The following is a 10989-nucleotide window of genomic DNA, read 5'->3' as shown; positions in this document are numbered from 1 at the left end:
ACCTGCAGGGAACGGCCATCCCTCCGATGACAGAGGTAGAATCCTGAGGTTTCACGTGAAGGCTGGAATTCGTCCCCGACATTTTGATTATGTGTCATGGCTAAGCTTTCTGTTCCACAAGGTCTCTTTTTAGATTCTTAAAAAATAAGTTAATGACAAAGAGTCCTCAATGTGCTAAGTGTTATTTTACCCATAATTTTAAAGCAGTGTACCTAAGACGTTCATGAAATAAGACATGTCACTTGTTTTTAAAAAATGGGTACCATAGGGGGCTGGGGGAGATGGCTCAGTAGAATAAGCGCTTCCCTGGCAAGCGCAAGGGCCTGAGTTCAATCCCTGGTCCCGCCAAAAAACAAAAAAAATAAAAATAATTTAAAAAAATAAAAAATGGGTACCATAGCCCACTGAGGCTGCTATACAACAAACTCCCAGAGATTGGGCGGCTTAAAGACAAGAGAAATTCATTCCTCACACATGTGGGACCGGAAGTCAGCGCAGGTGTCCGACAGGTCAGTACCTCCCTCGGGGACTGCAGCCTTCTCTCTCGGAGTCTGCAGGGCGGCTGGGGTCAGGCGTGTCCAGCAGGCCCCTGGCGGGTACTGTCCCAGAGCCAGCCCCTGACACGGTCGCCGCGGGCGTCAGTCAGGGCGTGGGGGAGCCGGACCTTCATGCCTGCACGCTGGCTTTGCATGAAACCTATTTTCTACTGTTGGAGCTGAGGTTCAGCAGCTGGTTTTCGCGCGAGTCTCCAGAAAGGAGGCGAGCGCAACGTGGTGAGCTCCCTTCTCTCTCCCTCGCTCTGTCCTCCCCAGCAGAGTCTCAAAGGACTGGCCTTTGCTTTTTTTTTTTTTTTTTTTTTTTTCCAGGCAAACGCTAAAATGCAAAAGCCATGGAAGTCTCCCAGACTGAGGCTTGTCTTTTCTAGACTAAGGCGTTAACACCTAAAGGAAACCACTGTGTTCTCAAGGTACCGGGCAGACCCACTCACAGGGCCTGAGGGCGGAGAGCCTGAGAGGAGGGGGCCAGGGCGGTGGCCGCGGAAGGCCCGGCTGCAGCCCCCCACACGGGTCTGCGCCGCTTCTGGCTGGCGCAGCTGCGAGAGCCTCTTCACTGTGCTCGATCCCGGTCTTGCGGCCTCTTTCATCGAGCGGGAGGGCAGCCGGCCTCGCGGGAGCCGAGAGGTTGAGCACATAGCGCCGGCCTGCAGAGCCGAGCCCTGAAGTCAGCGCTGCAGCCCTGCCGGATCGCAGCAGCGCGAGGCTCGGAGGAGCGTTATTTAGGGGTTGTCGTCGTACCTGCAATTCTAAGACACAAAATCGATATCTTGCCCTTGTCTTTGCTTGCCTGAGTTATGTTTAACTACTAAACGGCTTTTAGGGCACCAGTTAGATTTATCATCTTGTAACTCACATAGGGAGGAGTATGCATGAGAAAAACAGGAAGGCGGCTTTGTTTCTCTCTCAGGGGTTTGTAGAAAAAATATGAAAAAGCAGGGCTGGACAAATAGCTCAGCGGATTAAAGCACCTCCAAGCAGGGGCAGGGGCTGGGGGTTCAACACCCCACCCCCCTGTATGCCGGCCTCGCCCCCAGGCGCGCTGAGCCAGTGATTGAGACTGGGCATGGTGGCGCGCGCCCGTAATCCCAGCTCTTGGAGGCTGTAAGCAGGCAGATCACCATGAGTCCGATGATCTAGTAGTGAGACCCTGAACACCCTGTAGACCCTGCCCTAAAATTAAAAAAAGGAAAAAAAAAAAGTGAAAGCTGAGCTGGAGTGGGCCTCTCTGTGGGCTCACAGACACACAACCTGTGGTCCGTTGGCCAGAAACGCCGTTCGTGCTGTTCCCTTGAGCTAAGACTTTCTTGATCAGGACGCTGTGACAGAAGAGTGAAAGAACTGGTCGTTCAATAGCCGGTGTGCGGGGAGACACCAAATTCCCGCCCACGCAGTGCAGTAAATTCTTGGCTTGTAAGCGTTAGTTTTTTTTCAGAAAGATGCTTGTAACCCAAAACACTTGGACAGCAAAGCTAACTGTCTTACAAGAATAATGGAGGGGGAACAACCCGCTCGGGCCCCCATCCTGTCCCTCTCTTGGACAGGAGCTTTCTTTCCCTCAATAAATATATTCTGCTCATAAAAAACAAACAAACAAACAAACAAGAAATAATGGAAACTCAGAGGATTTGTTCCACAGTCCAGAAATATGCACCTAAAAATCATCACATCCTTCTTTTCTCCTTTTTTTTTTTTTAAATCCCAGTTCTTCTTTCTTTTTGGGCAGTTTCTTTCCCTTTCATAATATCTACTTCATGTTTTGGTTCTTATCTTGTTTTGAAATTCTGTATTGTGTTTATTGTTTTGGAGGTTATTTGTTTATCTACTTTTTTTTTTGAGGCAGGGTCTCCCTATGCAGTTCAGGCTGGCCTTGACCTCATCTTGTAGCCCAGGCTGATCCTGAACTCACAATGACCCTCCTGCCTCAGCCTCCTGAGTGCTGGGATTGCAGGTGCAGGCCACCACACCCAGCTTGGAGGTTTAAAAAAAAAATCTTTAAAATAAGAAAAAGTGTTACAATATTGTCATATAATTCAAAATAATAAAAATATGCAAAACGTAAAGAAAGCAAGCAAATTAACCTGCACTTACCTTTGGAAACCTTTGCGGCTGGTGGGAGGGTCACTGTAAAGCAGGACTTTCATTATTACTAACAGAATCACTGCTGTCTGATGACTCAACAGGATCTTCCTTTTCATGCAGCCGCAACCAGGAACTACCCGCACAGCTGCTTTTACCTCCTCTCAGGAGCTCACGGAAATGCCACAGCGCATTGCGAGTCGCTGCCCACGCTGCCCACGCTGCCACGGCCTCTCCCAGATAGTGCTTCTGCACATTTCCACATTTTCCACATCTCCAGACTTACTTGCAGTGAGGGATTCCTCTGCCTTTTTCCCCTCCTCCTTCACAGAAAAGATCTTCTCTATAGCCTCTTGCTACTGGGAGACAATCAGCCATAGTCCAGAGAGAGAGAGAGAGAGAGAGAGAGAGAGAGAGAGAGAGAGAGAGACAGAGAGACAGAGACAGACAGAGAGAGACAGACAGACAGACAGACAGACAGAGAAACAGAGATATAGAGACACAGAGAGAGAGGGGCAGAGACAGACACAGAGAGAGACAGACACAGAATGAGACAGAATCAGAGACAGATGGGGAGCGAATCAGACAGAAAGGGGTCCTTGGCCTATCATGATCATGTGATCAGCACCACTTATGACTTATATAATGACATCACTCATTTATCATCAAGTTAAATTTTACGAGAAATGCTATCTCATCTTGCTGAAGATTCGAAGAACAAGTTACAATCCAGAGTTTTGTTGCATCTGGAAAAAAAGCTTCAGCCACTTTCACTCTTTAAATGCAGTAAGTAGAAGTATTAAGTAAGTGATAGGAAAAAATTCTTGTTAAAGTCAGAAAGGAAATTTGTCTTGTCAGGCTGGGAGGAGGAGATGAGAGGAATTCTCATGAGCTTCCACTTGTTACTAACAAGTGGAGAAAGAACTCAGGAATCAGAGGTCAAGCTGGGTGTGCAGCTCCGTGGTAGCACACTTGGATTCAGTCCCACACTAAAGAGTCAAGAATTCAGGAAAGAAGCCACACATGTTAAAGCCACAGATACCACAGGCTCTCTCTGCCAATAATATTGGGGTATTCCTGTGAAACAAAAAGGAGGAGGCTATAGAGGTAAATTAAGCAAATCACTGGAAATGAGCCAGGTAGAATAGGGCCTTTTTCCTGGCCAAACTGCACTGCATAGGAAAGAAATTAACAATGATAACAACAATACTAATAACTACAAACTAATTTATCACTTAAAGGTTGAAAATCTTCTATGTTATAGCATTATAGAGTGTGCAAGTTCTAGAAAAGAGAACGTCAATTTTTCACTTTTATATGGAAGAGTATTTTCTTGAAAATGTACTCTTATTACTTAGCTTTCCAACATGTTTAACCAAACTAATTAAATACCAGTTCAGCCAAACAAACAGACAGAGAGAAAACATTCTCTCAGGCTTTCACAGAGAGTAAATTGGCCAAGCAATGGCCGTGACTCATCCACATGGCTGCCACTGACAGAGGATCTACAATCTGAGGTACAGGATCTCAGGATAAATCCTGAGGGGATTTCACTGACCTTGTCAGACCCAAAAGCTACAATTCTTGTTGCATAGGTCCTGCTTTACCTTGGTCTTAACCATCCAGTAGAAAAGCATAAAAACAAAGTATAGGAAGTAAAACCATGGTGTTATGTTGAGCTATAAGGGACTCAAGTCAACAACTTCTGACATTGCCAGTTAAGTGGAAGACCCAATACTATAATAGACTACTGGACTATTTTGAAATATTTTGCTGAGTTCACAAACCTATAATATTTAAATGACGGAACTAAACAAAAAAAGGGGATACAGATGAATGACCATTTTGTATCTGTGTATTCAAAATGGTTAGGATAGATATATAGTTACATTCTCTTAATTCAACGAATAGAGGGATTTTTTGTGATAGTGTTTGTGGATAGGATATCATGTCTGCATCTTGTACAACAAATAACCGCTAGGAAGGGAGTATGCAGTGTGTTAATTATTGGAACTGTCCTACCAATTTGATTTGAAACTGTCTCATTGCTATTTATTTCTCAATAAAATTATGGAAAAAACCAGACAGAGAGAAATCCTTACCTCATCAAGTATTGGTTATGACATGAAGAGCCAGACTTTTCATGTACTTTTATGTGAATTAATATGAACAATAGCAAATAACAAAGAGTTTGGCATTTTCTTTCAAAATCAATATTCAGTGTCAAATCCAGTAATCTTGCTTTTCATTTTTAACTAAGAAAATGGAAACCTATGTCTACACAGAAACTTTGTAAAATATTCACACTACGTTCACAAAAGGCAAAGATCTAAAAGTTACCCTATGGGCCATCGATTGGGAAATGGAGCTGGGGAGACAGCTCAGCAGCATAAGCCTCTACCTGGCAAGCACAAGGTCCTGAGTTCGATCCCCAGAACCAACAAAACAAACTGAACAGACAAACAAAAGATGAATTAAAGTTATAAAAAGAAAAATAGATCCAAATAAACAAAAAGGAAGTTTTTGTGATTACAGAAACACTAAATGTTCGTTAAGGTAGTGAATTATACTCAAATGTAAATCTATTTTCTATAAATCACCAAATTGTGTATTTACTATAAACACATTTTATTGCATATAAATTATACCTCAATTAAGTTGATTTAAAATTAAACATCTGGGTCTGGAGAGATAGCTTGTTGGTCTAAATTCCTGCCTGGCAAGCACAAGGACCTGGGTTTGGTTCCTGGTACCACATGCCGTGCCAGCCCCACACTGAGTCGGCCACCAAAACCGGGTGTGGTGGTGCAGGCCTGTAATTCCAGAACAGAGGAGGCTGAGACAGGAGGATCACTACGAGTCTGAGCTGTGCAGTGAGACCCTGTACCAAATAAATTATTTAAAAGTTTAATAAAAAATAAACACCAGGAGTGGCTAGACAACATGGGCAAGATGGTGGTAGTGTCAGCCCTGGTGCAGAAGCCCCTGCAGCAGGTTTTGGGGCTGCTGAAGAGGTGCTTTCACTGGACCACGCCTGCGATGCTGCAGGTGGCTCTTCACGATGCTATCGGTCAAGGTATGGATGAGGAGCTGGAAAGACATGAGAAGGTATTTCTGCTTGTGGAAGAAGTTGCCTGATGCGATGGGGCATACAAGGTTAGCTGGAGCCTGTGGAAGAAGGACAGAGACAAGAGGATCATAGACACTCCCACATCTGAGACAGCCTTGCTGGAATTGATGTGGGTGCAGCTGTGGCTGGGTTGTGGCCCGTTTGTGAATTTATGACCTTCAACTTCTCCATGCAAATCATTGACCAGGTTGTAAATTCGGCTGCCAAGACCTACTACGAGTCGGCAGGCCTCCAGCCTGTGCCTATCATCTTCGGGGGCCCAATGGCACCTCGACAGGTCTAGCTGCCCAGTACTCACAGTTCTTTGCTGTCTGGTATGGACACTGCTCTGGCTTGAAGGTGGGCAGCCCCTGGAACTCAGAGGACGCTAAAGGACTCATTAAGTCAGCCACTCGGGGTAACAATCCAGTGGTGGTGCTAGAGAATGAACTGATGTGTGGAGTTCCTTCTGAATTACCTGCAGAAGTCAGTCAAAAGGCTTTCTGATTCCTACTGGAAAAGCCAAAGTAAGAAGGCAAGGCACACGTGTAATGGTGGTTTCCCGCTCGAGACTGGTGGCCATGCTTAGAAGCTGTGACAGCACTGTCTGAAATGGGAGTTGAATGGGAGGTGATCCCTTTGCGCACCATCAGACCAGTGGACGTCGAAACCATAGAGCCCGTGTCAGGAAGACTAACCATCTTGTAACCGCAGAAGGATCCTGCCTGCGGCGTAGAGTAGGAGCTGAAATCTGCGCCAGGATCATGGGAGGCCCTGCTTGCAATTTCTTGGATGCTCCTGCTGTGCGGGCCACCGGCGCTGATGTCCCTACGCCTTACGCAGAGATTCTAGGAGACAACCCTGTACCTCAGGTCAAAACATCACATTTGCAATAAAGAAGACACTAAATACTGAGTTCAGGCTTTAACATCAAGTCATCGAAATGTATTTAGAATATTCACGGGACTTCTGGGTTGGACTGCAAGATCTTACTGTTCATAAAGTCGTCTGTAAGGCAATGATAGGTATATTTATACTGGTCAACGCTAAGTGTGCTTGAGTGTTCCCTCTACACTGCTGTCCAGACTCCACCCTTTGTCTGTTATAGATGCCCTGTTCTTTGAGTAAGATGGATATAAAGGGACAGGATCCTGATGAGAGATACAGCTAGATGATAACTTATATGTATAAAAGACATTGCATAAATTTACTGTTGAGCTGTTTTGATAAAAAAAGGAATTCATAACTGAGAGAAAGAAACACCAGAACAAAGTAAGTGACTCAAAAGTAAGTGTACTGGACACAGCTGAAGAAAAAAATCGGTGCAGTACATTATATAGCCGTGGGAATGACTCAGGACGCAACACAAATACGAAGAGTTGAAAGCAGCGGAAGCAGTATGGGGCAGGAGGATGAGCTGGGGGCACGTGGGGTAAGTCTAACCGAAGTCCTGCAGTCAGAGAATGAAATTAGGCAAGACAAACAGTGGCTGAGAATTTTATGGAATGAATAAGAGACATAAAGCCACAGACAGATACAAATGCAACCACTACCAAACAGATTCGTAAACAAATGCTAGCCACATTGTGGTGAAGTTCAGAGCACCAGAAATAAAACAAAACAAGCAAGCAGGCAGAAAGCCCTTAGAAAGAACTAGAGAGAACAGGCAGAGTGGTAAGCAGATACCCAAAGAGGTGAGATCCAGGAGCCACATCTTTAGTGAAAGAACAAAACAAATACCAGCCTGTAATTCTGTACCCGGCAAATCTATCTCTTAAGTTTTGAAGCTGTTATAATCTTTCAAGTATGAGGTGAAACAAGCATATTTTCCGATTTCAAAAAACAGAATTAGAGAAAGCTTAACCACCAAACAAAATTTACCAAAGAAATTTCCAAAGGATGAATCTAAGAAGGAGAAAAATAATCTCAGAACAAAGGTCCAAAGTGCAGGAAGGAAAGATGATCAAAGAAATCGGTAAATGGTGCAAGTATCTATTTGTATGAAAAGTGTGTTTAGAAGGGCCTCGGAACTTTGGGGCAGCAGTTGCCTCTCAGACAAAAAGTGGCAATCTGATCAAAGGGGTTTATATTTTTTGGAAGGTGGCTGTTGTGGTTTGCATCTAGGTGCACCCCAAAGCCTCATGCAACCTCAGGGCTTTTTGGAGACAGCTGGATGTAGCATGTGAGATGCTAGATTAAGGATGCGATGCTGAGATTGATTCATGGTGCTACGCTAGGATTAAGGCTGCCCTACACCGGGTGTGAGTGTTACCTGCCCTAAGGGTGGGGGTCTGGACAGAATAGAAAGGGCAGATAGCAGGCTGCTGCTGGCCCCTGCAGCTTACTGCCTGTTGCCCCTGTTTCACTGCTTGCTGGCTCCTGCCTGCCCCGCCATGGACTGTTTGTCCTCGGCTGCATCCCTTTGCAATGCTACCCTGCCTAGGAGCTGGTCAACTACGGGCAGAGCCCTCTACAGACTGTGAGCCAGGATACACCTTTCCTCCTTGAACTTTAGGTGTTCAGTATTGGGTCTTGGCAATGAGAAAAGTAAGACAGTACATAAGCTATTAAGAGGGTTGGCCAGATAGCTCAGCAGACTAAAGCACCTGCTTAGGCAGGTGTGGTGGTGAGGGTTTGGTCACCCGCATGTGAGACAGCAACTGAGACTGGGCGTGGTGGTGCGCACCTGTAATCCCAGTGCTTGGGAGGCTGAAAACAGGAGGATCACCATGAGTCCAATCTGTGTAGTGAGGCCTTATAGACCCTGTACCAAATACATAAAAAATACAATAAAAGAAACTATTAATTAACTTTAGACTTTGAGACCCATTATTTTGAAGACAGTAAAAGAAAGCTATACAACTTCCAAATTTATTTTTTATTTATTTATTTATTTATTTATTTAAAATTTTATTTATTTATTTATTTATTTATTTATTTATTTATTTAGTGTGTGTGTGTGTGTGTGTGTGTGTGTGGCCAGCTCAGCCCACCAGGGGGCGGGGCTGGCTGGCATGTGGTGCTGGGGGATTGAACTGCGGTCCCTGTGCTTTGCTTGGCTTAGTTTGTTCTAAGTAGGTGCTTTAGACCACTGAGCCATCTCACCAGCCCGTCAACTTCCAAATTTAAAAGGGAAACAATGAAACTTTGAATCAGTTCAATCGATCAAAACAGGGCAAATCCCAGAGGCCAGGTCACTGGCCTTGCGTCTGGCAAGGCTTGTGGGTTTGGGTCCAAGCACACCGTCCTGATGTAATTTCAGAGTAACTCAAGTGACCGTGAGATATGGTCATTCGCAGTGCCCAGTGAGCTCATCCGTGGGCCAAAGGCACTCTGTTCAGGGTTTCCCAGTAGTCAGCTAGAGTGCTGTGAGACAGAGTGTGAAGCTTTCCGCCAGTTCTCTGCTTGCCCACGCACTGAGAACTTGGCCTCACAGCTCCCCACCGCGGTTCTGTCATCTCCAATCTGGGGTGGCACATCCTGGCTGAAGGTATGTGTGGAAGCTTCCATTCAAGCTCTGCATCGAAGCCTCCAGACCCTCTGATCACACAAAAACTTGCTGTTTCTACACAAACTCATCTCACCACCTGCTCCCGTCCGCCACCTAGCTGTGGGCACCACCTGGGCAGGTGTGTGATGTGGAGGTGTGGAAGACACAACTTCTACGTGTCCTGAGGAGCATGTTAGCTCGCTAGCTCCCGCCCACAGCTGCCATGCGGGGCACAAATCACAGTTGTTTTCAGAGCCCCAGGCATTCCCTGCACTCAGGCCCAGCTGAGCTCTCAGTTCCAGGAGCAAGCTGGTGTCGACGACCCACGCCCGCGCTCTCCTGCTGCTTCCCCTGCCGGCTCTTTCTGCCTCCACACCTCCATCATTCCCTCCTAACACTCCTGCCCAGCCTCCAGCCTATACCCAAAGCCACACGCCCTTCACATTATCCCCAAATCTGCCCCACCCTGAACTTCCCACATGCAAGGTGTGGTGAGTGCCTTGTCACCTGTCCTGAATCTCTTTGCTCTGTCCTAAGTATGTGCGAAATTTGCTACCAGGCAGAAAGCTGTCGGAAAGCAGGATCATGAGGTTTTTCATCACTGTATTTATTCCGTTTGGCCCCTAACTCAGAGCCAACCACAGGGCAGCTAAACAGCAGCTCACTGAAACTAATCTGCTAGGCAGTCCGGGCTGTAAAACAAGTCCTGTCATGGTTCATTGTGGTTCTGTGGCCTCAGCAAGGCTGGATAGGGCGGGGAGGGTCTGAGCAACCTGGGTGGGGAGGGCTGGACATGTGAGCATCAAGCCATTCTCTCTCTCACTCTCTCTCTGCCTCTCTCTCTCCCCCTCTCTTGTCTCTCTCCCTCTCTGTCTGTCTCTGTCTCTGTCTCTCTGTCTCTCTCTCTGTCTGTCTCTTAGTGTGGATGCATGGTAGAGAAAGTTGCCCCTACTGACTGGGACAGAGCTCAAGTGTCCGGGAAGTCCTTCACAAGACATGTCCTCTGGCTGTATTTTCACTTGAACATACGTGAGGCAATAAATAATGAAAACTGGAATGAACATTGTTCCTCAAATTAGAACATTAAGAGCTTTCTCTAGATTCTGCCTTTGGCACAAACCTGGCGCCAGCCTCTCATGTCCTTGCTCATTCTTTTATTAAAAAACACTGAGCAGGCCACAACTGAGGCCAGAACTGCACCCCGGGCTGCAGAGACAGCATTGGTTAAAACATGACTCTCAACCTTCAAAACGCTCACACCCTACTGGCAAGATCAGCTATCAGTATGCTGAGAATTGCCTATTTCAATGTTCTTTTTTAATTAAAAGTAGTGGGCAATCTCAGGGTCGTTATGTTTTGGAACAGCTGGCTAGGTGCTTCTACCCGAAGCTGAACATCTGAACACAGCCCCTCTTGGGCTGCGCTTAGTGCAGTTCAGTGTGGGAGTCACAGGGGATCCTTACTGTGTGGCATTACAGTACTTTAAAGTGAACGCAAGTTATGTCTGCACAGGGCTCAAATGGAAGCAAACAGATTAATGCATGAAAAAGAAGAAAACTTTAAACAGCATAGTTCATATCTTCAGAGGGATTCAAGACATCATAAGATTAAAATGGGCCACTTTTAGAAAGAAGTATGGAGTGGGGAGGACCACTGGGTGACTCTCCTTGGAAGAAGAGCCGTTGTCTCCACTACGGCTGTGCCTGACCCTGTTTCCACATACCGATGTGTACAGAGCTGGCCAGGACTTTTCCTTA

General features: G+C 46.0%; 1 pseudogene; it reads left to right on the top strand.

Moving 5' to 3' along the window:
* Nucleotides 1-5585: 5585 nt before the first annotated feature.
* LOC101584370 lies at nucleotides 5586-6670 on the top strand (annotated as a pseudogene).
* Nucleotides 6671-10989: the final 4319 nt, after the last annotated feature.

The sequence above is a fragment of the Octodon degus genome, unplaced genomic scaffold (assembly GCF_000260255.1).
Source record: "Octodon degus isolate 3935 unplaced genomic scaffold, OctDeg1.0 scaffold00026, whole genome shotgun sequence".
Taxonomy (NCBI): Eukaryota; Metazoa; Chordata; class Mammalia; order Rodentia; family Octodontidae; genus Octodon; species Octodon degus.
This window is presented reverse-complemented; position numbering and strand designations above follow the sequence as displayed.